Source organism: Leptonychotes weddellii, chromosome 2 (genome assembly GCF_054177405.1).
Source record: "Leptonychotes weddellii isolate Sample4059 chromosome 2, ASM5417740v2, whole genome shotgun sequence".
Taxonomy (NCBI): Eukaryota; Metazoa; Chordata; class Mammalia; order Carnivora; family Phocidae; genus Leptonychotes; species Leptonychotes weddellii.
This window is the reverse complement of record NC_138370.1, coordinates 75,968,461-75,996,172: the sequence shown is the minus strand read 5'-3', so window position 1 is coordinate 75,996,172 and position 27,712 is coordinate 75,968,461.

The window sequence follows — 27,712 nt, the reverse complement described above, 5'->3', positions numbered from 1 at the left end:
ACTCTGAGCTGAGAGCCCGCGCCTCGGCTCCATCTCTGCAGCTGGCTTCCCCACTCTGATACCTGGGAGCTCTGCCGCACTCAGGCACCCCCAGTGTTTCTGTGACCCCGAGGGTCCTGAGACCACACTGTCCCACGAGGGTTCCACCCCCCACTTAGCCACTGGAGTGACGTCCCTCAGTGGAGCAGACTTCTAAAAGTTCCGATTCTGTGCTCCGCGGCTCTATCACTTGCCAGAAGTGGCCGACGTAGGCCCCTCCCGAATATCGCCTCAGATTCACTTCTCCACACGTCCTACCTTCCAGAAAGTGGTCATTTTTCTGTTCAGAGAGTTGTTGCTCTTCTTTCCTTCGATCTCCTGTTGAGTTCGTAGGTGTTGGAATGATTTGACCCCTATCCAGCTGAATTCCTGAGAGGAGACGAAATCCAGGCCTCCTACTCCTCTGCCATCTTGCTCTGTCCCCAAGACTCCATATATAACTCTTTGAAGGACAAATTCATGTTGGAATTTTTGTTGTATATGCTCATTTCTAAGTATACGTCATAAATAAAAGACAATACAATTTTACTTGGAAAATAAAGACAAGGAAGAGGCATAGAATAATTACTACAGCTCCAGTTTCCCTTTTTCTGTCTGGAATCATCCTTTAATTCCCCATACCATATACTGATTAATAATGTTAACCAATACAAACTATACAGTCTCTTTAATCCCTCCTGGACAATACATGATTCAGATTTCCACAAGTGCCTTCCTATCTTTTATAAACTTGTATAACCACTGCAAAAATGTATTTTTAAATTTTCCTGCCTTTTACTTCTAGTTCAAATTAGAATAATTAGAAAACTAGATAAAGAATAATACAACCCTCTCTCTTGAATCAATTAAATGGTTTCCATTAAATTAGCATGTTTCTGCTAATTAAAGCTCTTATGTCATCATGGCTCTAGTCATTTTTATTAGACTAAATTTAAGATATTTTCTGTTAGCTCCTAAGGGAATCACATACAAGAGGCATAGTTGTCATGGATTTAATTTGCACGTGCCTGATAAAGAGGTGAGTAGGATTGATTTTTAAAAGTTATGCATTTACATATTCTAAAGTAACTATTATAAGTAACTGTAGCTATTTAATACTAACAAAAAAGTACTGTTAAAGAGTTCTATTCATTTGAATCTAGAAAATGACCCAAGTGAATTTCTGTAAGTTATCCAAAATGTTATTCATTTCTCCTTCATGTCAAAATGAGATAAAGTATAATTCAGAAACATTTCTTCATGAAAAAAAAAAGTCATTGGACAAATGTCCACTTAAATACTAGGTTTCTGGGAACATTAAGGTCATGTCTGCACTAGAAATGTGAAGACATAAATGAGACAAATTTCCAAGATGAAGTAAAGCTGAAAGCTCTTGTGTCAGGGCAGACCATCTGCCTAGCTAAATTATAAAACCATAATGTGCATGACTTTATCCACCAATAAAATGGGAATTATACTACAAGCCAATTCTGTCAGAGGATGTTATAGAGATAATGAGATAATGTCTTTTAAGTGCTTTCAGTGTCTCGGATGAAAGAAGATAACTTTCCCATCCTCAGTAAAGAGGAGACCCATGATCACTAACATTTCACAACGCTAAATGTACCTTCTTTAGAAAAGTGATGCTATTAAAATAATGATACATAAATCTCCTCTACTAACATCCTGTAAAGATATATTCATCAATAACAAAGGCGCACATCTGTGGCTGAAGTTGGTGAGCTTTTCTAAAATCATCAACTATTTTCTGTAAGATTAACAGCCACATTTTTAAGGGCATTTTCTTCAATGCTGGCTGTAGACAGGAAGCATTCCAAAATAAAAAGCATTTTCTATCAACAAGGAGTTCCTCTAGTTAGTATGCAAATATGAATAATGAAAGGTCATCCTCTTCAGTGTCGACGGAAGTGAGACCTACGATAGAATCTAAATGCTATTTTAAACTGTCATTTCCTCCCACTGTCCAATAGAACTCATTACCTATAACATTCTCAACTAATCTGTCCTCTGAGCCACTACATTCATGTGACATAATAAATTTTAGTTGGTTTGACCAAAGTAAAAGAGATAGCCAAAACTTACATGGTATCAAATTAGACCATGACTCTCAACTGCCATTCTTTACTTCATTTGGTAAATAATTAATTAACCATAGTACCAATGAGAGATATTAGAGAGTAGCTTCTTTTTCTGTTTCCTGTCCTTTGGCCTCAGTCATCTATAAAGTTGGCAGACTTCCTGGAAATCAACTACATATGGGGACATTAAATGCCTAAGAAACTAATCAATACCCACAGCAATTATAAAGAACTTTAAATTTCCAAAGGAATAAATTGTGGTAAAACAATAATAATAAACATTCTATAACAGAACCTGTGAATAACAAGACAGACAATTGCTTGGTAGAAAATTATAAATTGTTCCTGAAAGTTTCACTTGAATGAAAATAAATTACTATTTTTAGTGATAGGTTTTGTCTCAGTCATAAAATACTGATGGCTATATAAATGTTTGACATTTTAAATTTGGCATTTCTCTAATTATAAAATATGTAATTATTTCCTCTTACAGTGACTGCCCTAAGTGGGTCCAATTCCAGCCAGTGAGGAATTAGAAGCCTTCTAGTAATGGAAAGGTTAAGTAAGTCATAAACAAGACATATGGAAAAGATGGATCTCTTTTCTGCCTCCAGACATTCGTGTGTAAGAATATGACGCCTGGTGTTTCTGTAACCATCATTCAGCAGAGAAAGAAACAGCCAATACACTGAGGATGAACAGACAGAGAAAAGTGAGAGGATATAAAAAAAAAAAAAAAAAAAGTGAGAGGAACTTGTACCCTTGATGAAGATACTGAATTGACCAAAGTGGAAATAATTTTACGTCTACACTTTGTAATAAATTTTCTTAATGTTTATGTCATTTGAGTTTAGGCTTTCTAGTATTTACAGCCTAAAACAGCCTAATTTGTTTATTTACTTTTAAAGATTTTATTTATTTATTTGAAAGAGAGAGAGAGCATGTGAGCGGCCGGGGGAGTGGCAGGCAGAGGGAGAGAGAGAAGCAGGCTCCTAGGACTCTGGGATCATGACCTGAGCCGAAGGCAGACGCTTAACCGACTGAGCCACCCAGGTGCTCCATGAAACAGCCTAATTTGTGCAGGTACCTTGGTGAGAACAGTATCTATGTGGGCTTCAATTACCGACCCAGCAGTATCTGAAGTTGCTGATGGCGTTAGCAGCTCTGGGACCCTCAGGACTGTGTATCAGTTAGAGCTCACCGTTTTGGGACTGCTGTGGCTTTCAGTCTGGCAAGTCCCACGGACAGGAGGAAGAGCACCACTGCTGAATGGCAGGGACATTTAGGGGCTCAAGGACCTTCATTTGCAGGTCCACTAACCCCATTCTTTTCCCTTCTATTGAGTGTCACACAAAACAATCATCTCTCCATTTTGAGAGACTGGATTCTCTACTTTGAAGCACCTCAATGCTTTGTTCAAGCAGGCTTAACTCTGGTGGCAGTAGCAGTTAGGAGGCAGAATGTATATGAAGAAAGTAATAATAACTTAAAAGTTTGGGAATTCAATATTCTCGATGGCTCAAAAATCACTAAAAAAAAATCTAGCATTTAGTGGCACCCTTTTACTGTAACCCAAAGCTAGTGAGACCTTGCAAGCTTTTTATAACAAAACTTGTCTGAAGTCAAGCTAATTAATGCCAGATTTGGGATTCAAACCCAAACTCTCTGGCTCTTAGCCATTAAAACAATATCATTAAATCCACCTTTTTAATCATTAAGCTACACAGCCTTTAACATTGAGTACAAATACATTAAAAAGCGAAGAGGTATATAAGTGGTGTCCCAAAGGAGGAGTGATCAATTTGGTATTGTATCTGTTTCAGTGGCAGAGTGGTTCATAACATGTTTGCTAGAAGATACGGTTTAAAATGCATCTTTACGGAATGACTAAGAATTATGCAAGTGGTTTGCCAGGAAAAGAATATCCTGGTTGTTGGAACAGCATGTACAGTGAAAATAAGTGAACTTAATTCAGGCAACTGCCTATTCTTTACTCTCTCTGATTCTAAATGTGCCAGGAGATGAATGGTGGAAATAAACTTACATGAGCAAGGAATAAATCCCCCCTAAGGATTGGTCAAATAACCTCTTTGTATGTGTGTTCATGATAAGGGACAGGAAAATGTTCACCTTTAGCCCAAAAGGCTGATCTAAAGGCTGCATAGTTTTGATAAAGATCAAATAAGTGCTGGTTGTTACATTCTTTTTTTTTTTTTTTTAAAGATTTTATTTATTTATTTGACAGAGAGAGACACAGCAAGAGAGGGAACACAAGCAGGGGGAGTGGGAGAGGGAGAAGCAGGCTTCCTGCCAAGCAGGGAGCCCAATGTGGGGCTCGATCCCAGGACCCTGGGATCATGACCTGAGCCAAAGGCAGCCGCTTAACCGACTGAGCCACCCAGGCGCCCCTGGTTGTTACATTCTTAAAGGGTCTCATGACTGCCTGTACTTCTCACCAAGAGCTAATATTGAACTGAATGATAAGCATCAGAGAAATCTTGCAAAAGTAGTTTTATAAGTAGAAATTTGAAGAATACATTTATGATCTGATACTCCCTGCACATCCCCTCCCCCTTGAGCACTAAGCATGTAACCAAATGAGCTTCATACAACAAACATGCAGCTCTTTCCACCCACGGGTCCTGTCCTCATCCTACTTAAATAAACTTACGAAGTTGCACCATACAACATCTCAAGAATTCTTTCTTGACTGTCGTGCTCAGTGATCTTGCAACATTCACATTACACCATTTGGCTCAACTAATTTATCACTTAACTTCATACTACTACTGTTGCCTATTTCATGTCTATTTTACACTGATCTTTAATTTCTAATAAGGTAGATGTTATGTCTGCCTTAGCTGCTTATTTGGCACATAGTGATTCAATTAACAGGTATATAATTATACCAAGATGATTTAGATTTAGAAAATGGCATTAACTTAAAGATACCTTTAAACTTCAACACTGGGGCACCTGGGTGGCTCAGTGGGTTAAGTGTCTGACTCTTGGTTTTGGCTCAGGTCATAATTTCAGGGTCGTGAGATGGAGCCCCACATAGGGCTCCTCACTCAGTGCAGAGTCTGCTTGAGATTCTCTCTCTCTCCCTCTGCCCCTCCCTCTTCTCATGCTCTCTCTCTCAAATAAATAACATCTTTAAAACAAACAAATAACAATAAATAAAAAACAAAAACAAAAAATTCAACACCAAGCAGAGAGAATATATATGTCATCTGAAGACCTGTGTTGCTGAGAATGCCATTATAAAGGAGAATGTATTTGAGTTGAATTTGATTAGGTCCTCCTACTCACCTGATAGAAGACTCAGGCTTCAAGAGTGAGGAAAAAATTATAAAACTGTAGCATGGGGAAAAGTATCATGCAGACATTTTCAGGCATTATCAGATAAGAAATAGACTCTCAGAGAAGCCAGGAAAAAACTGGCATGAAGTAGGTCAAAAAAGGTAAGTTTGATTACATAGGCTAATGAATGCCATAATAGAATTGTGAACTTTCTCTAAGACTGGGCAAACCATTGAGTGTTTCTGACTAGTTCTCTGTTCCTAAAAGTAAACAGGGGAAGTCATTAGTAACGTCTATTGAATATGTTTGGAATGGCAGCCAAGAGGACCTGGGCTATTGAAACAAACTCCTGACTGATGCTAAGCCCCTAAACTTATAAATACTTATATATCTCAGTACAAACTAGGATAAGTTCCCCTGAGTGAATTGAAATTAGTGGATTATTGGTTATGAAACAACTGGGTTTAGGGTTCATTAAAGTGATCAAGAAAGATTGTCCAGTATATTATCATGAAGGTCAAATAATTTATGGAAGTGTCTAGCTTCCTATTCTTGCTTCATTTTCCTTTTGTTATCTTTTTCTTTATAAAAGTGCATAATTTACCCTCAAAAGCCAATTTAGAATTGAGACTTTGGCTTTTACTTAGCAAAGATTTCATACCTTAGCTCAGGCCATGTGTTTTATTCTCAGTATTCAGGAATGTGGGAACTTTACTAATAACATTGCTGAAATAGAGGGAGATCTTAAAGAATGGATAGTTGACACTCAAGCACCATTTTCATAGGACTTATCAAGTCCTATCCAAATCCAGTCTACTTTTTCCTAGCATTCATTTTTTTTCCCTTGAGCTTTTCAAAACAACTTTCACATATCTGAAAAGTTTTTGTTTGTTTTTTTGACGAAGTAACGCCATTTCAAGTAATCCTGAATGTTAATTACGTGGGGAAAATGACCCCACTACCCATAGAACTCATTCATAGTCGATGTATTGCATATATCAATATTAAATTTGCACTTTGCCTTAAAATTTTTCTGCCTTTTTAAAAAGTAGCTAGTTGTGTTGAAATAAAATAATCTTAAAAGTTTCCTTAATACATCTCTTTTGTTCATAAAATATTCTTTTTGTTGTATGTAGTGGTGGGTTTGATTTACTAATATTTTCTTATTTTTGCACTAGGCTTATGAGGACTTTTGGTCAGTAATATTCTTTTCTTTTAATATCTCTAACAAGTTTTGCCAGGAACGGCCAGCAATGAAAGATTACTCCAAACTTTGCTGTGAAAGAGAGAAGGCAAGGAGGTCAACGCTCAGAGATGAAGACCCTTTGCTCTTTTTGGCTGTCGCGAAACTGGTCCTTCAGGATACTCACAAATCCTTATCACATCTCTCAAAACAAGGGTTGTGTGACAAGGGGTCTTACTGAAACTGGGAGGATCTGTTTACAGGAAAGACACAATATGCTAATCTGTGTGTTCTACTAAACATAGCCTAGGGGACAATGCATATGTCTCTTAGATCACAGGGCAGCTGTTTGGGCTAAGAAAGCTTCGGGGGAGGGTAACTCCCCACTGCATTCCAAGGGAAGAGTGGTCATGTGGGCCTCGGCATTCCCAAGGCCTACGCCCTTCTCCAAAACCTTCCCTCGCCCCCAGTGGCCTCTGTGTGACATTTTAGCAAGCCAGGTATAATGGCTGATTTCATGCTCTACATTAACCCCAACAAAGTTTTGGCATGAAGAACATGCTACTTTCAGAAAATAATTTGGGAAATGTTTCCTCCCTTCTGTTTTCCTAAAAGAGTATGCTTAAGTCTGACATTATTTCTTGTTAAACATTATATATATTTATATCAAAAAACTGCAGTTTCTTTATTCTAAATATTTAATAAATAATAATACAGAATTTCTGTATCAATTTTGGTGGGTTGTGTTTTTTTCTTTTTTTAATTTTTTCAGTTCACCTAAAATGTGGAGTTTATTAGTATAGAGGTATTTATAGTTTCTTATCATTACTCTAATATTTGTAGGTTCAACAGTGTTAGTATTTTCATTTCTGATATTACTAATTTATCTTTCTTCTTGATCCATTTTGTTAAATGCTTTTCAAATTTATTAATATTTTTAAAGAACTAACTTTTGATTTTGCTAATTTTTTGTATTCTTTTGACAGACGTGGTTTCTACTCTTTTCTTTATTATTCATTTCTATTTACTTTGTTTACTTTGCTCTTTTATCCTGGCTTTCTGAGAAATGAGTTTTAGATCAATGTTTTAAAACTTTGTTTTTTGGGGGCGCCTGGGTGACTCAGTCGGTTAAATGTCTGCCTTCAGCTCAGGCCATGATCCCGGAATTCCACGTGAGGTTCCCTGCTCAGCAGGGAGTCTGCTTCTCCCTCTCCCCCTCCCACCTCCCCCCTGCTCATTCTCACACTTTTCTCTCTCTCTCTCTCGCTTGCTCTCGCTCACTCTCTCTCAAATAGATAAATAAAAAATCTTAAAAAAAACTTTGTTTTTTTATATAAGCACTTTATGCTAAAAACTTCCCTGTGAGCACTGCTTTAGCTATGTTGTTTAATTTCCAAGTATTTGGCAACTTTCTAGATAAAATATTATTGATTCTTTAATTCCAGTATAGTCAGAAAATATATTCTCTAATATTTTAGACTTCTGATATTTATTGAGATTGTATTTTTATGGTCCAGCATATATTTTATTTTGGTGAACAGTTTATATAAATTTGATAAAATATATATTTGATAACTGTTGGGCATAATATTGTATAAATTTCTATTATGTCAAGGTGGTTGATTGTCCTGTTCAGATCTTCTATATCCTTACTGATTTTTTTCATCCAATCCTGTATCAATTCCTGAGAGTTGTGTTAAAATCTCCAACTATTATTGTATATTTGCCTATCCATCTTTTGGTTATGTCAGTTTTTTGCTTCATGTATTTTGACAATCTATTGGGTCCACACAAACTTTTAATTGTTTAATCTTACTGATCAGTTGACCCTATTAACATCTGATATCTCCCTGTTTATTTCTGGAAACAGTCTTTGTGCTAAAGTCGACATAGTCTGGTAGAATATAATCACTCAAGCTTACATATAATTGGTGTTTTCATGGTATATCTTTTTCCTTTGTTCTACCTTGAACATGTCTGGGTCTCTATTCAAAGTGTATCTCTAACAGACAACATATGGTTTGGGCTTCTTCTTTGCTTTGCTTTTCTTCTTTTTTTTAATGCACATAGGCAATCTGCCTTTTAATTGGAATGTTTAGTCTAATTAATAAAATGATTGAAACAGGTGAATTTAGGTCTCCCATTTACTATTTGTTTTTCTTTGTCCTATCAGTTTTTGTTCCTCTATCCCTTATTTCCTGCCTTTTTACTGGGTTAATTAAATACTTTTTACTGATCAAATCCTGGCATTTCAATGTGTACCTTTAACTCAACATGATCTACTTACAGTTAATATTGTAGTACTTTGTGTAGAATACAACACTATCATTTCAACTACCTCCCCATTATTTGTGCTTTTATTATAAACTCTGCATTTTGTGTAATAATTTTAACTTCCAACAGTCACGTCTTTTTGTAAGATTAGAAATATCTATCTCTCCCACACATTTATTATTTCCTGTGCTCTTTACTTCTAACTGTACATCTGAGTTTCTTTTAAATTTAAATTTAAGAAATTTAATTTAAATAAAAGAAATTTAAATTTCTTTTAAATCTAAAATTTTACTTTAACCCAGAAAATATCCTTTAGCACTTTTTGTAGTTCAAGTCTTCTGGAAAATAATTTGCTCAGTTCTCTTTTATCTGGAAATGTCTTTATTTCAACTTCAATTTAAAGACTAAAGTTGCTAAAATACAGATTTCCGTATTGGTATTTTCACTTCTTTTCAACACCTTAAAGATTTTGCTCCATTTCTTCCTGGATTCCAATTTTTTTTCTTATAAGAGATCAGCCTCATTCTTATCATTGTTTTCTTGCATGTAATCTGTCAGTTTTCTTTGGTGTCTCTCCTTACGTTTGCGTTTTATCAGTCATATTATGAAATGTTTAGGCCTGGTTTTCTTTGTATTTATCTTGTTTCACATTCACCTTATGCCTTCAAACTCTAGAGAGAAGTTTATACCAAATTTGGAGAAAATTCTACTATTTTTTTTCAAATATTTTTTTTGTTTTATTGTCTCTCTCCATCTTCTGGACTTCCAAATTACATGAATTTTAGACCACCTAAATTTGTCCTATTCATTACTGAATTTCTGTTGTTCAAATTGGATACTTTCTACTGATATCTCTTCAAGGTAACTGACTTATTCTTTTGAACTCTATTTATATATTTATTTTTAAGTTTTTTTATTTGTTTATTTTAAGTAAACTCTATACCCATTGTGGGGCTAGAACTCAGGACCCCAAAGATCAAGAGTCGCATTCTCTTGACTGATCCAGCCAGGCACCTCTTTGACACTCAAAGACTACTGTGAAACCCATTCAGTGATTTTTTTTTTTTCCTTTCAGTAACTGCACTTTTCAATTCTAAAATTTCCATTTGTTTTTATTTTTATAATTTTAATTTCTCTGCTGAGAAGCCTTATATTTCATACATTATGACTATATTTTCCTTCAGTTTCTTGAACACATATGCAAAACAGCTCCTTTAAAGCTCTTTTCTGCTTCTAATATCTAGGTCATCTGAGGATCTGTTTCTGTTGATGTACTGTTTCCATGAGTATGGGTTATGCTTTTCTGTTTCGTTTTATGTCAGTTAATTTTCTGTCTTAAAACAGACATTTGGAATAGTATATTTGTAGACATTCAAGTTTAGTTACATTCCTTTGAAGAGGGCTGATTTTTATTCTAAGAGGCTGTTAACTTGTCTGCACTCTGACTCCAAACTGTTTTCCCTGGTGTGGAATGCAGCCGAAATCTCCACTCCGTGCTCTGAGATTACAGTTACTGCTTTCCCTATTACTGTTGCTGGTTTCAGATGCCCTGAAGTTTCCTTGCCACATGCATATTCAGTGATCAATCAAGGATTTGGGAAGTTTACAACAATTTTAGAGCTCCAATGCCCCTTTGCCTCCCTTTTGTCTGGACTTCTGCTCATCTAGTTTTTGTTTTCATTTTTATAATCTACTCTATTATCCTTGAGTTCTGTATTCTCTATTAGGAGTGTAAACTTTGCTGTGCTGTACCTAAGAGTTGAGGAATGTCCTCAGCCAAAAAAGTTGTGAGCAATTAGATCCAGGGCACTTCCATTCTTTCAAGAGTCTGATTTCCTCCATTTCTCCCAATTTTAGCCAGCTCCATTGTCATCAAAACACTGATTTTTAAATATTGTAACATAAATATGTTATAATTGTTATATATGGAAAGTGAATATGACCAAGATATTTCATATCAACCAAAGTATTTTTATTAAGTCAAAAATATTTCCTATCTATAAAAGTAAAATGGGCAATAATAATAAAACATTAGTCAATACTTGTATATCAATCATTTGGAATGCACCTACTGTAGGGTGATATATTCAAGGATCCTCTTTTAGAAAAACAACATAGAAGTACATGGGTATTTGTATAAAAATGGTGAGTTTAGGTGAGTTTTTCCATCTTGTCATTCTGCCCAGAGAAGAATAATAGATGAATGAGAGAACAAAATACAAAAATGGCAACAATGACCCCAGAGAAATATACACTAAACAAATCAGAAGAGACCTGAAACCAAAAAAAAAAAAAAAGAGAGAGAAAGAAAAAAACAATATAATTAGACAGGTGAACAGGATAAAGCAAAACACTGGGTCCTGTGTGTATTTTGGTTTGTTTGTTAGAAAACTAGATCCCAAAACTGTAAAGAAAGAATAACCTACATATATACAAAAATAAAATTAAATACGATGAAAGGATAGAGTGTAACTATAAAAATGAAAATTAAAAAACAAGAAAAAAAAAAAGAGAAAAACACAACAACAAAGGAAGGGATATAAAAAAACAGGTGAACAGAACAGAGCAATATACTATGTCCTGAGTGTATTTTGGTCAATTTGTTAGAAGAAACTACATCTCAAAATTGTAAAGAAAGAAAAACATATATACAAAAATAAAATTGAATACACTGAAAGGATAGAATATAACTGTAAAAATGAAAATTTAAAAAGATTTTTTAAAAAGAGTTGATAAAATAAATCGGTTGAAAAAGGAAAGAGAAAAAAATTTATAAAAAATTAAAATTGAAAGGCTAAAGAATCATGGGGAAAAAAAACAACAACATGAATTCTAAGTGCTGTATTCCTCTAGTGCTGGAGTTTTGCAGTTTTCATTGATGGTAAACTTGGTCGTGGCTGGATGTTCTTGCTGATCTTCCAGGGGAGGGGCCTGTTGCAGTGATTCTCAAGTGTATTTGTCCCACGCAGAATTGCACCACCCTGCCAGGGGCCAGGCTAAGTAATCTGCTAGGGTTTGCTCTATGTGGCTTTTGTTCCCTGAAGGCTTTCTGTGCAGCTTTAGAGGATGAGAATGAAAATGGCAGCCTCCTAATCTCTGGCCCCAGAGAGGAAAGCTGGGGTGGGGTGGGGGGGGCACTCCTCAGTGAGCCCTCAGGGAAAAGCAGTCAATCACTCCTGTCTCCCTGGTCTCCGGCTGCACTCCATGCTCACCCAGCCTGTGACCAAGTATTTTTATCTCAGGCACAGGACCTTCTTTTGATACTTTTTTTTTAAGATTTTATTTATTTATTTGACAGAGAGAGACACGGGGAGAGAGGGAACACAAGCAGGGGGAGTGGGAGAGGGAGAAGCAGGCATCCCGCTGAGCAAGGAGCCCGATCCGGGGCTCGATTCCAGGACTCTGGGATCATGACCTGAGCCGAAAGCAGACGCTTAACCAACTGAGCCACCCAGGCACCCAGGACCCTCTTTTGAGTCTCCAAACCCTGCAGACTCCTATGGCCTATTCTTGCGCCACTCCTCCCAGGGGGAGGAAGAAGAGTCTCACTGGTTCTGCCACTTGTTGGGCCCCTGCTCAGAGAGCAGTGCCCAAGGGTGCAGTGGTTCATGGTTTATGGCAACCCCGAGCTGAGAGCCCACTCCTGGGCTCACTCTTTGCAGCCAGCTTCCCTGCTCTGATACCTGGGAGCTCTGCTACATCCAGGCACACCTGGGAGCTCTGCTACATTCAGGCACACATGTCTTTCTGTGACCCCAAGGGTCCTGAAACCACACTGTTCCACCTAGGGTTCCACCCCACTTAGCCACCTGAGTGCCTTTCAGGCCAAGATGTCCCTCACTGGAGCAGACTTCTAAAAGTTCTGATTTTGTGCTCTGCTGCCATATAACTTTCTGGTAGCCAGCTTATGGAGACTTCCCCCCTGCTTGGTTTATCTTCACATATATTCCCTCGGATTCACTTCTCTGCACCTCCTACCTTGCAGAAAGTGGTCACTTTTCTATCTGTAGAGTTGCAGCTGTGATTTTCTTAGGTCTCTGGTTGAGTTCACAGGTATTCAGAATGATTTGACAGCTATCTAGTGAATTCCTGGGACCAGACGAAATTAAGGTCTCCTATGCCTCCACCATCTTGGACTAAAAATGGTGGGTTTAGGAAAGAAAAATCTTGGAGAAAATATGAAGAGGAAAAGGCATTTAAAGTAATATAGAACTTGGGGTGCCTGGGTGGCTCAGTTGGTTAAGCAACTGCCTTTGGCTTGGTTCATGATCCCAGGGTCCTAGGATCAAGCCCCACATCGGGCTCCCTGCTCAGTGGGGAGCCTGCCTCTCCCTTTCCCCTGCTTGTGCTCTCTCTCTCTCCCCCCCTTGCTCTCTCTCTCTCTGTCAAATAAATAAATAAAATCTTAAAAAAAAATAAAGTAATATAGAACTTACAAATAGGTTAGCTTAAAGTTTATTCCATTTCTGTATGTGATGAGAATGAAATTCTTCAAGCTAAAACTATTTGTCCTCTTTGAAATCAGGAAGCGTAGTTCAATCATAAATCCCCCAAATAATGCAGGTAATAGATCTCTGCAGTGGAATCTCTGACTATCCCAAAACCTCTTATTGGGAACCGACCCTGTTCTTAACATTTTTCTCCCAATGAACAACCATAACGATTCAAACATTTGCAGGTGGCTAAGACCAATCAAATAAATGTTCAACCTAATCTCATCCACTGGGTGAGAAGACAGGAAACTCAAAACGATTGTGAAGAAGCACTGTGTAAAAAAGTCCCTTGATTTTCAAGCTAAAGGATAGAAAAGAGAAGGAAAAATGAATAGAGTGCCTCATGATTTTATTGAATCACTCCAGTAGAAATGCTTCTGCTTCAGTCTAGCATCTAGTGTGTGCAAGGTGGCCCACAGGACTAGAGATGATGAGCACTCAGACATAACTGGAATCATTCTGGAACACCACAGTCAAGAATAAGGACTTCGACACCTATCAAGAGACTACTATTGAAGAAGGCTATTCATTTTTTTTAGAATTTATCATTACAAAATTCTAGATAAATAGATATCAAGGGAAAACAGAAAAGCTTTTCACCTAAGCTCACATGCCAGATAGTCAGATGAAAATATTGGCAATGCTTTCTAGTTTCTTCAGACAAAACGGGGCGGGGGGGGGCGGAGAATTTGATCATCTGATACCTATAGAAATAGAGTTTTATACATATAACTAAAATAATTTGACTGAAAACAGTTCCTTAAAATCACTTTTTCCTCCATCAAAGTTAAAAATGACTTTGACTTAACATTATTAAGAATAACTGAAAACGGGCGCCTGGGTGGCTCAGATGGTTAAGCGTCTGCCTTCCGCTCAGGTCATGATCCCAGGTTCCTGGGATCGAGTCCCGCATCGGGCTTCCCGCTCCTTGGGAGCCTGCTTCTCCCTCTGTTTCTCTCTGTCTCTCATGAATAAACAAATAAAATCTTTAAAAAAAAAAAAAAGTCTTTAAAAAAAAAAAGAATAACTGAAAACAGGATACAGCTATACAATTTCAAAAGAAACCCTTTGACTTAAAAACACAAATAAATGTGCTCATCAATCAGACTTTGTCACAGAGTAGTTTAATAATTTTTTAAATAATATAAGATGTTGATTTTGTCAGCATTTTCAATGCAATATAAATTCATAAAAATGCTGCCCATGAACATAATCAACTGCATCCCAAGTGATGTCAGATATTAATAATTTTCCTTGATGCACTCTGCAAATGTTTACAATCGGGTAACCATATTAAATACAGATACTTTCTTGCAGAATGCAATTTTTGACTAGGCAATCATGTTTATCAAGAAGATTCATTGTATATTACTTGTAACTTAAAGAAGTATTTTCTGTTTTCTACAAACTCAGCACTCTGATAGCTATGATTGTTTGTGACATCTGGTTAAAAAGAACTGTGAAGAGAGATGGAGATTTTTTTTTTTCTTTCTTTCTGCAGAATAAATTATATAAAAGCAAAATAACACACATGTTGACATTGTGTATAATTTTTTATGTTTCTTAATTCTCCTCTTAAAATTCTGTTCTTTGGAGTATGAATTACAATTCAGGAAAACATCATTACATTTCTTTTAATTAAATAAATGCTTCAATCTGATATCTGTATGCCAAAGTAATTGGTTAAATAAACTAAAATCAATTTTTGATCTCTCTTTAAAGGAAATTATGTCACATAAAAATGAACACAGAACAAAAGGATATATACAGATTATTAAAATTAGTTTCATTAGAAAGAAACAGAAACCATATATGCAAGTAAAATTAGAGGTCAAAGTTGAGGAGTAATGACAAGGGATCATTAGGGTATAACTTTGCGGTTACACTTAAGGTTTCTTCCTCTGAAAACTGAGAGAAGAGGGATGGAGAAGTGGGAGGAAATGGAGTAATAACTTGCCCTCTCTACGATGAATAGTTTAATGCCTAATTTTACCTAAAGATAGGACTTGCTTCTTACAATATAGTATCTCTCTACAGGCACTGATTTCTTAAACTACATATGAAAGGTTATAATCTAAATAGTTAATTCTAAGTCATTTTAGTGTAAGTCTTGTGCCTTCCTGCCTTTCTTGTGTTTATTTTGCCATTGCCTCTCTCCCTTACTATATTAAGAATGGGCTGAACAGCTGAGAACTGGTCTTTGTATAATATTTGGGTCTGTTTTACCACTATATGCTGAATATTAAACTGAATAAAAATTATTCAACTCTTAATATTTTATTTGCACAATTATGATTGCATTGCCATAGGGATGTACCATATGACAGTCTTCACTTTACACTGGCTTCTAAAGAAAGATTACCAAAAAAAGTTTATTAATAAAAATAATTGAGGACTTTATCAGTTTTCTCACAGACCTCTCATCACCACTCAACAAAGAGCTTTTTCACAAGTGCTTTATCATCATCTTTATCAATGGTCCTTTCAATTGTAAACATGTGAACTCTTCTATATACATAATTTTCAGTGGTTAAAAGTGATAAATAATTTTACATCACACTTTATTGACTCATGAAATTCTGCATCTTTGCCAAGATGTATGCAAATTCCTTGTAATCACTCTCCTTTTTATTTTCATTCTGCCATGAGTTTGTAGCCTTCAAAAATTAGTTAAATAATTCCAGGAATAAATGCCTGTATTTAGTATGTATGTGTGTGTTTTGGGGAGGGGGAGTAGATGTTTGAATAGGAGCTAATTTGGGGAATTGACGTTTTAATACTAAATAATTCCATATTATAAAATTATTGTATGCCTTTTACAACCTTGCAACCGCAGGGATTCAAAAATTAAGTACTTTAACTTTAAGGCCTCTTTATCAAATAATTAGTAATAAAGGCCCTGAAGCAAGGAACAGAAATCTCAGAATAGAAAAGAGGACATGAGACAGGAGGAAAATTAAACAAAACAAAGAAGAATCTAGAGTAGACCACCACCATTTACTTAGCCAAACTATTTCATCAACAATTCTTCAGTCATGAAGTATAAAAATTGATTTTAGAATCAACCTTTGCTGTTGTTTGCTTAATCTATATAGATAATTATCATTTCAAAGTGGACTTAAAAATGTATACTCCTTCCCACATGTTTTCTTACTGTTTTCATAATACACTGAGTTAAGAATTCCATGAAGTTATAATATATCAATATAACAAAAGAAAATTAAGATAAGCAAATGGTCACAGAATTTCACAATTTTAAAGAAGTGTGACTTATGTCATAGGAAGATAAAGTCTTGGTTACAAAAACTCATTATTGTGCCTTTTCAAAGTAAATTTTTGGATTAGAAAAAAGAAAACACTTGTGAGTTTTTCTTTAGCTGCTCCTGAGGGGTTGTGGATACTAGGAAGTAGAGAAGAAGAGAGATGATAAAATATTTTACATGAAGTCAGAGTACCTATTCATAGGCCATAGTTAAAATACAAATACAAAAATAAATTATATACTCCTTAGGGTCAATAATGTTGTGGAGTTTTAGCAAGAATGAGATCTAGTTTTCAATATTAAGCTTTTTACTATTATATGCTATCATGTAATTTTTCTGCATTATAATCAATCTTTCAATAAAAATCTATTAAAACCAGTGGCCTTGTATTAGTGGCCTTATGTAAAATAAATGTGAAAGGGCTTTGGTTTTATATGCAGGGAAGTGATAAGCCAATATAAACAAGTAAGGATCTGAGCAGAAAGCGGAAATTTTGAGTAACGCTGACTAGAGGAATCAAATATCCCTCTTGATTACCACTAAAGAATCCTTAAGAATAATGAGGGATTGGGTAGGACAGTTCACAAACATTTGGGGGGAAATATCAGAGAGTGACCCGAGAAGAATGGATGATTTCAAGTAATTTGTCCTGAAAAAGCTAGATATTACATGAATATTACAGTCAAGGCTGTGGTGTGCAGCAAAACTTAACATAAAGCCAGCCTTTACGAGATTCTAGTTGGGTATACCACACAGTAAACAGGCAAATGTTGAAGAACAAAGCATTCTATAACCTGGCACTATAGAGAATGACAGAGAAGATGCCATTGACTGAGCATTTTGACAGCATCAGGAACAAGCTGGCAGAAAAAGTTATATTGAGAATTTCCTTCTTAGATATCACAGTCTGGTTTTCTCAGCTGGAAATTTACCAAATCCTCCTTAGAATAATTACCTTTATGTGGTAGTAGGAAATCTGTGGAAAGATCTAGGGGGACCAAAAGAAAATAACTAAATTTGGATCTGCCCTTTCTTGATATTAGGGCTCTTGTCAAAAAGAAAATGTCCTGATTAATAATTCAAAGATGTTAAATCACTACTTCTTGTATGTCTTTATTAACCACAGGTGAGATAGGGCAACTCATCCTATTATTAAGGTATGTAATAATATGAATTAAGCATGTATCTGTATTGCATGAGGTTAAGATCAAAAGAAAAAGGAGGCATAATTCCTGTAGAAACATTCACTGATTAATTCACAAAAAATATAACATGCTAGAGTTGATAAGAGGTCAGAATCTGAAGTTTGGCGGGCCAGGAATTGAAACCTGGTTCTGTCACTTATTAAATTTCAGTGTTACTTTGAAAAAGCTACCTACATTTACTTTGCTCTGGTTTTCTTATTTGTAAAAAAAGGATGATTATATCCACCTTCCCTCTGATGTTGTGGGTTGTGATAAGAATTCCAATATATAGGGGAGTATTTCTCAAAGAAGGAAAGTATAACACCAGGGGTATATGAGGTGCATTAAGCTGGTACTTGAAGTGTTAAAAGTTTTAACGGTGGCATATTTAAATATCAATGTGTATGTGAGAAAAACATATAATTATGAGACTCATAATATTATAGAACCATAAAAAAGAAAAAAAATGAATTCTTTAAAAGAAAATCAAGCAAAAAACAGGTATGCCCTCAATGTGGCAAAATATTGAAAGTCAAGTTTGAAATCAGTGGGAAAACAAACAAAAACTCTCAGAAGAGCTAAATGTAGAAAGCACTCATTAAACTATAGTTATTGTTATGAAATGCCAGTCATTGTCCTAGGGGCTTTCATATACATTACTTTATATAACCCTATCAACAATCCCGGGAGGCAGAAACCGCTATTCACATCTTAGAAGACAGATATTGAGTGGATCACACACACTGAAGAGTGCTCTCTCCAACATGATGCAGTAGGTTTGGTTTATCAGACACTCCAACCCAGGAATTCAAAAGGCCACCTCTTGCAAGTTCACTGTGTCACAGCTGTCTCTCCATATAGTCTTTTTTTTTTTTTTTTTTGTCACAAATAATGTGGTTACTTTAACTCCAGGATATTTTTCTGACCAAAAAAATTATGTTTGCTGATATCATTGGGCAATATTTTTTTTTCTAATTTTAAAAACTATATTAGAATTCTAGCACATGTAATTACCCTGGCAATACTAAAAGAAGAAACATTTCCAGTGGATGTGAGTACTATAAGTTATTCATGTCAGTTATTACACAATTCATGCAATTATCACACAATTCATGCAATTATCATTGGAATTTTTATTAACTGGGGCCACCACTGGCTCTTTTCAGGTTAAATGGGGAATTCTCCCCAAAAGAGAAGAAAAGAAATAACAGCTGTATTTCATAAGATATAATTTTGAATAAAATGACTTTTAAAAATTAATTGGTTCTCCAGGTGCCTGGGTGGCTCAGTTGGTTAAGCATCTGAATCTTGATTTCAGTCCAGATGATGATCTCAGGGTCATGAGGATGAGTCCCAAGTCAGACTTCACGCCCAGCATGGAGTCTGCCTGAGATTCTCTCTCTCTCTCTTTCTCTCTCAAATAAATAAATAAATAAATAAATAAATAAATAAATAAAATCTTTAAAAAATTAATTGGTTCTCTAATGATAGCCAAAAATAAATAAATAAAATAAAACAAAAACAAACAAAATAGAAAAATGAAGTCAGAATTGTAAGTGAATCAAGCAATAAATTTATATCTCTTGCATAAAATTTCAGGGGTTAGCTGAATTTTGGAGAATAACATGCATTTATTAAATTGCTTCATAGCTGTCACTCACTTTCATATATACTAGAGTAAATATAGAAGCAGGAAAAAGGCTTCTTTTAATTTTTTTTATGTGGCAAAGTCATATATTTAGGAAAAGAACTCTAGAAGCATCTGAAAGCAACATGTGAGAGAGTGAGAGTCTCTATGTAATCACCAAAGAAATTCTAAATAGAAGCATGTTTGCAACCAAACAATGAATCATGGAACACTACATCAAAAACTAATGATGTAATGTATGGTGATTAACATAATAAAAAAAATTTTAAAAAAAGATTAAATAGGAAACTATGCATGAGAAAATAAGGAATGATTCTATTGATTCTTCAGATCAATGTGGGCTTTGGATTGAAACCTGTGCAGAACAAGGCAACAGATTTCTGTAAAATTAGTTTAGATGAGGTGGTTACGGAAACTCGTTATCAGCTTATAATTCAACTCGTGACAAGTAGATGGGATCACTAAGCAAGCAATAGCCACAAGGCAAGGGTAAAGCTGTAGAGGTCACTTGGGTCCAGACTCTCTATCTGTGTATGTGTGTGTGTGTGTGTGTGTGTGTGTGTGTGTGTGTGTAGGTGTGGGGGAGCTTTGGAGGAAAGCGTAAAGAGAGATTTGGAGCAAAAGACTGACATAGAAGTATTGAAGTTCTAATAAGAAAGTGACAGAGGAAGGATGAATTAAAGAGAAGCTTTGAAGCTCATACATGAGTAAAATTAAGAAGCAATGAGATGCAAATTAAAAGGGAGGGAAAATTTCAAAACATACACGAGACTTATTCCAGAAATAAAATCAAATGAGACATATAAAAAATAACCCCAAATTTTAAGTTTTGGTGACACAATTGAGGAATACAGAGGAGGGTCTTTAGGGAAAACCATGGACATTTCTCTTATGATTCTCCTTCAATTTCGCATACGACAAACTGAATTATTAAAACTTGCTACCACATCACAATAAATGTCAAAAAATAAATTGAAAAACAACACTGAAAATTCAAATGGCCCATGACTTTTAAACCAGTTTACTACATTGCAGTTATTTTTAGTCTTTTGAATTTGATACATAGCATCAAGAGTTCACAATAGTGTTAAATGCTTTAAATAGGCTAAATCAGCAGAATATGTTACATTCTGTTTCTTTAGCTTCAACAGACACACCACACCCTAAGGCACTGACTACATTTCTATATAAGGTGTTTCGGACTTAAAAATTCAAAATTCAAGGGCGCCTGGGTGGCTCAGTTGGTTAAGCGACTGCCTTCGGCTCAGGTCATGATCCTGGAGTCCCGGGATCGAGTCCTGCATCGGGCTCCCTGCTTGGCGGGGAGTCTGCTTCTCCCTCTGACCCTCCTCCCTCTCATGCTGTCTCTCTCTCATTCTCTCTCTCAAATAAATAAAATCTTTAAAAAAAAATTCAAAAGATTTTTTATTGTAAATCTGACTAATTAATAAATTTGATTTAAGAAAAAGTACTGATAGGGTTTCACCACAATACTAATTATACTCTTAATTTTTTATGTAAAAAAAAAGGTATCTTAAAAATTAAGTCATATTTTTAGTTCCCGTATTATCTCCTAAAATTTGACACTAAATGTCTATCATGAAAACTATGATAGTTACATTTTAAATTAAACATCATATATGAGTACAAGTAGTGTGTAATTGCATAATGCCTCTTAATTACTTGTTTAATAACTGTCAGATCTCATAGGATCACAGAAATTACATGCAAAAACATATTAACTCATCTATTCCAATCCTTTAACAGTGCATGAATATTCTCTCTTAAGAAAAAGTGTTTTACAAAGTGCTTTTTCTATTCCAATTTTAAATTACTTTGCCTTTGTTTTTGTTGTTGTCATTGTTGTATATACCTGACAACACTGTATCGTGGAATGAAATGATTCCTATATATTAGTTTAACAATGGGACTAAGACTTTGAACTGGGGGTTTAGGGAGGAAAAGTATCCAAAAATATCATGCTACACATGTATCATGATGAAATTAAGTACGACCATGTTAAATAATATAAAATATTACTGTAATACAGGCTCTACATATAATTTAGTATTAAATAATAAAAAAATAACTTTTCCAGAGATAAAATGGATAGGACTTGGTAAATGATTCAACATGGTGGTGAGATAACAGAGAAGTGATGAGAAATGTCCAGAAATTTCTGGCTTGAGATACCCAAAGTGAAGCTGGGACACATAGGTATGGTATAAGTGAGAAATATGTGTACATGAGAGAGAGAAAGAGAAAATTTGCATGGAGGTCAAGCCCTAAGTTCCTCTCTTTCCCATTCCTCTATCTCAATTGCAGGTTCTCTTCTCCAAAGCCCTTGCTCTACCCTTTGGCTGCAAAGAGTTTCATTGCAGGCTTCAAACCTCAGTCTGCTCTCCTCCAGAGCAGACATAAACACAAGTCATGAGGGAACATCTTTGATGTAGGTAGAAAGGTAAAAGTAAAATAACATCTAGTGCTCAGGATAAGAAAACTAAAGATAACAAATTACACTATCACTTGTTTTCACTATATATATATAAGTGATACTCAATTTAACTTGTGAATCAATGACTTTTTATTCAGTGATGCAACCACTGGCTCTTTCACTATTCCTGTGCTTCACTTCCTAAATATTAAGAAATTTTCTTATTGCTCACATTCACCTGGACCTCAGCTTTTCTTTTCTGTTTTGTTTTTGAATGCAGTAGGTTCTGATATAATTTAAATATTCTTGGGCGCCTGGGTGGTTCAGTCGGTTAAGCGGCTGCCTTCGGCTCAGGTCATGATCCCGGAATCCCGGGATCGAGTCCCGCGTCGGGCTCCCTGCTCGGCAGGGAGTCTGCTTCTCCCTCTGACCCTCGCCCCTCTCATGTGCTCTCTCTCTCAAATAAATAAATAAATAAATAAAATCTTAAAAAAAATAAAATAATAAAATAAAAAATAAATAAAAAATAAATATTCTTGTAAAATTGCATAACTGAAAAACTAGCCAAGCCCATCTCTCTGTTAACAAACAAAAGATCGAGATGATCCTTATTCCATTTAAAATACTTCAATATGCATCCAACTGTGGAAAGAGCCGAGATGTCCATTGACAGATGAATGAATAAAGAAGATGTGGTATGTATATATATATACAATGGAATATTACTCAGCCACCAGAAAGGATGAATATTTACTATCTGCATCAACATGGATGGAACTGGAGGGTATTATGCTGAGTGAAATAAGTCAGTCAGAGAAAGACAACTATCATATGGTTTCACTTATATGTGAATATAGGAAACAAACTGAGGGTTGCTGGAGGGGAGGCAGGTGGGGGGTGGGGTAACTGGGTGATGGGCATTAAGGAGGGCACGTGATGTGATGAGCACTGGGTGTACACACAACTGATAAATTGCTGAACACTAAAAAAATAAAATAAAATAAATAAATAATATATCTCAATATGCAAATCCACATAAAATAATTGTTCTTATATTTCCTCTTAAATTTAATATTCATTCACTTGTTAATCATTTAATCAGCAAATATTTTGAGGCCCTAATATGTGCCAGGTACTGTTCTAGGCACAGAAGAGGTAACAGTGAAAGACATTGTGAAAAAACTCCTGCCCTTGTACAACTGCCATTCTATTGTGGGAGAGTGAAGATATGTAAATAAAATACATTGTATAGTAGATAATGATATGTGCTAAAGATTCAAATAAAAATGCAGAATCCTATTGCCTAACATGAATCATACACTGAAACATGGATATGAAAAATCTAGTTACCAGGCTCTAAGAAGAACATAGGAGAGTCTGGGAACAAATGCTGGGGGTCAAAAGAAACAACAAGTAGAAGAGTATACATCGCTTTGGCCAATATTTAAAATTTCAACCTGCAGCAATAGTAAAAACAACATGATTCTTTCTAATATAATAAAGCTATTCTTCATACAAAAATGTCTCTATCTGTCCCCCAAAACAGGGGTCCAAAATACCACGAATCATTAAATCCATCCCTGGATGATAGTAATTCTTCCTTAAATTCAGTTGCAACCCATCTTTCATATATTTAGTCCCTAAAAACTAATTTATATGAACCACCAACAATTTATGGAAATTCGTAAATGAAGAATAAAGAGAAGATAAGAAAATGACTAATATGGACAAACATATACCTAAAAAAGGAATTAAGAAAATGTAGACATGCATAATTAAAGTTCTCTTGTCTGCAATGTGTCACAATGTTGTAGTTTGCATGTTTACTTTCTCCTTGCACTAACCATTCATCGGTTCCTTGCTTTCAGCCAGCATTTAGCTGGTGTGATTTAAATCTTCACTCATGAAGGGGTCAGAGACTTTGTTCATTCCGTCTTCAGTGAGTTCCTGTAGTTTTCCAGGGCATACTAAAAAGTAACCCCCTCAAAAGAGAATCTCCTGAGATTCAGAGCTATCACTCTTTGTCCCTATTGTTAAGCAATATTATACTGGACATTTTGCCAGGTACTAAGTGATACAGTGTTTTAACCACCCTGCCAGGAAATAGACTCACAGTGGAAATCTGAGATGAGCTTTCTAAGCTGATGGGACCTGAATTTGTTGATAACTTCTTTGCTACCCTGATGCTTGCTCAGTCGGATCATATTCAGTGTGGCCATGGTAGTCCAAGTGGAGCTTCTATATAAGCTATAAACGTGAACTTTCCCTCAGCAAGTCTCACCTCTCACCACCAATGGTGCCAAGTGTCTAAGCAGCCAACAGCAAAGGTCAACACTGACTCAATAATAGGTCTTTTGTCTCAGGGGAAAGAGCCAGTCACCTGGTGGCAGGATAATTATAGGAGATCCTTTTCATAATGGAGAGGCAGAGATTTATCCTCATAAAAATAAACCTGTTGGATATGGATTATTTTCCCCTCAATGCTTGCAACACTTCCATAAAAGCCACCTTCTTTGACATCCTGAATGCTTCATTGTCATGGTGTCCCACAGCACTCACAGGGGAAAGATCTTGAAGTTGCTGCAAATGTCATGTCTGTGAAACCCATGTGTTTGTGTACTACTACAAAAGAAGGCAGTGTGTGTGTGTGTGTGTGTGTGTGTGTGTGTGTATGTTTTATTCTTTTCTATCTCAAAATCTCATATAAATACTTTTGGTTAACAGAATGTTCATCTCATTTAAGATCCTTGACAAAAGAGAATTTGATAAATATAATACCAGGACCTCTATTCCTTGCAATACAGGAGAGACTATAAGAAAGTATGTAGATAAATACAGACTGACATATGGGAAGGTACTGAAAGGTTTTGCCCAGACAGATCATATGAGTTATCATGATACCTCATAAGAGTTAATCATAATCCTTGTGTATATGTCAAATATGTTGATTAGATTTAGGCACTGCGAATGTAAAGTTTAATGACTCAGGCTTCTGGAGACAAGATACCACAGCTAAGTGGGGAACATAGTTTTTCAAAATATTATAAAAAGTTTTGGTGAACAATATTCAGAAAATTCAGAGAAGAGGATCTGATACAGATTGTGAGTGAGAGAAAAAAGATGTGAAGATAATATATTGATTTAACTGAATCTTGAATGATGAGAATAAATTAAGCAAAGACAAATGGGAAAAATTCTAGGAAGGCAGAGTAGATGCTAATTACAACTGTGAAAGCATATGCTCCTATAAGGGAACAGCAAGCAATTTCTAATAAAAGTAGGGTGTTAGGGTAAGGTGAGAGACATTCTAATTTCTAGAGGAAATTCAAAACTGTTTTTCTTCTGAAAGAGGCAAAGCTTTTTCGTACATGTAGGAGAAAATGCATTTCCCAACAACAAATCTAGACCACTCTCCTTGGGTAGAGTTGGGTGGAAGAAGAAGCGTTGCCAATAAGGATAAAGGGTTAAATATAGAACTAAAAGGGCCATATGTTCTTTTGACTCACATCATTTGCTCTTAGGTGCCTTTGTTTCATTTCAACCAACAATTACGTCACTATAGTCCTGATTAACCTAGAGGAGATATTCAACCTTGGATGATCAAAGGGGAACCAAGCAGACCCCATGTTGGAAAGGAGGCAGAAATAGGCCACAAAAGCTCTGCTGTGGGCTTATTTTTATGGGAGACTTCTTAGATTCTGGTAGTCCAGCCCAACTCAATAGAATCAGAAACTAGAAAGAGTTCTGTGGGGCCTTGTCCCAGCAATAAATGAGAATGTGTATTTTCCAGTAATGTTGTCCATGATGGATAGAACAGCATCAGATTAACATAAGCAGGCACAGAGTAGGTGGCTAGTCAAAGATGTGAAGGAATTGGGGCCTTATATTGACTGTTAATACCCCAAAACAAGTAATGCTAATAATAGTCAAAGGCTCTATGAAAAGGATCTGTTCTGTAATGCTAATTTGACTAAAAAGGAAGTAATTCTGAGTAAGATGAAAAAGAATTTAAATCCAAGAAATGTGGTTTCCAATGTAGAATATGTGGTAGTCTAAAAGCCTTATTTAACTTTGTAATTCCTGGTAACTTCTGTAATAAGCTATTATTCAAATCTTTTGGAAGTTCCACAATATAGGTAGAATCACCTGTCAGGCTTTATATAAGTTGTACAGGTGTGGGGTACACATCTGTTTGCCCACGTGCATCACGTTGGCAGTATTTCCTCCACAAAAACTAGCCCCACAGCTTGGAATTTAAATTTGTGCCACTCTTGGGGCGCCTGGGTGGCTCAGTCGTTAAGCGTCTGCCTTCGGCTCAGGTCATGGTTCCAGGGTCCTGGCATCGAGCCCTGCATCGGGCTCCCTGCTCGGCGGGAAGCCCGCTTCTCCTTCTCCCACTCCCCCCGCTTGTGTTCCCTCTCTTGCTGTGTCTCTCTCTGTCAAATAAATAAATAAAATCTTAAATAAATAAATAAATAAATTTATGCTACTCTTCTTTTTTTTGATGACATATAGATACTATGAAATATTTTGCCTTGTAAACTGCTGAAAGGATCCTATCTATCTCTATCTAATTTTGAGCCTTATCATTAACAGAGGCTTAGTAGAGGTTTCCTTAGTAAGAGATGGTTTTATATTACATGCTGTAAAATCACAGTTCAAAATTACCTGAGTAAATTTATTTTCTTTAACAAATGCTTTATAAATATTCATTTTAAAAGTCCTGTTTATAAATTGAAACAGTCCTTTGTAAATGTCCAATTACAATCATTTGACAAGTATAAATACATTTTGTGGCAAACAATACTGTGATTTATGCAGATCCCATTAGATATGACTGTGAACTATAATTATCCTACTGGACTATAATTTTGCCTGCCCAGTCATTCACAGAGTTTAATACACTCAACTGAGGCTGAATTCTTGAAGCTGTTTCTAACAGTGGCAATGATGTATGTGTCACCGCCCTTTCTAATTCTGCTTTTGCTTGAATAATTTCAGCTAGAACCTCATTCATATTATTTTGTTCAACTCAACAGATCCAAAACAAAATAATAATATTAATAGCAAGTTATTTTTACTCAGTCTAAAAAGAAAAACTTGTTTGCAACCTTTGTAGTATTTTCTTATTTTAGTATATTTGGTCATTAGAGGTTAAATACATTGGTAGTTAAATTAATGTGTTGTTGAAGTAAACTGTCCCCTTTAGAGAATATTATATGTAGGCAAGAAATTATAGCTAAACTATATGTGTCAAGTTTGAACAAAAAAAAATGCATTTTAAATGCATGCCCCATCGTTTATATAACTTGGTAGATAAAACCAGTTTTTTTAAATGTAATAAATGTAATAAACCTTTAGTAATAGTAAATAACAATGTATAACCCAACTTAATTGCAAGATTACACGGAATCCCTTTAGCAAAGTGTTTGTATGACACCAAGACAACCAAGCAATTAACAAGAACCACCTGTTTTGGCCCCATTCAAAAATGTGGATGTGAACACAATCTTAAATAGCACTATACTGATCCTGAATAGTCTCCCTGTTATGAAGTTCATCAGTTCACATTCACCAAATAGTTGTAGAATTGACCCTATGTTTCTAATTTAGATGGCATTCTATGGAGAACAGAGTTTATTGTAATAGAGCAATTCTCTTATTTTTTTCAACCCAGCAGTAAGATGCAACTTATAGGAATTATTCTTTCCAAAATTTTGCCAGTATGGTATTATCTTTATTGATTGATTTCTTAGCACAAAAATAGAGTAAGATATGCAACCCCAATCAAAATTCCAGCAAGTTAATTTGTA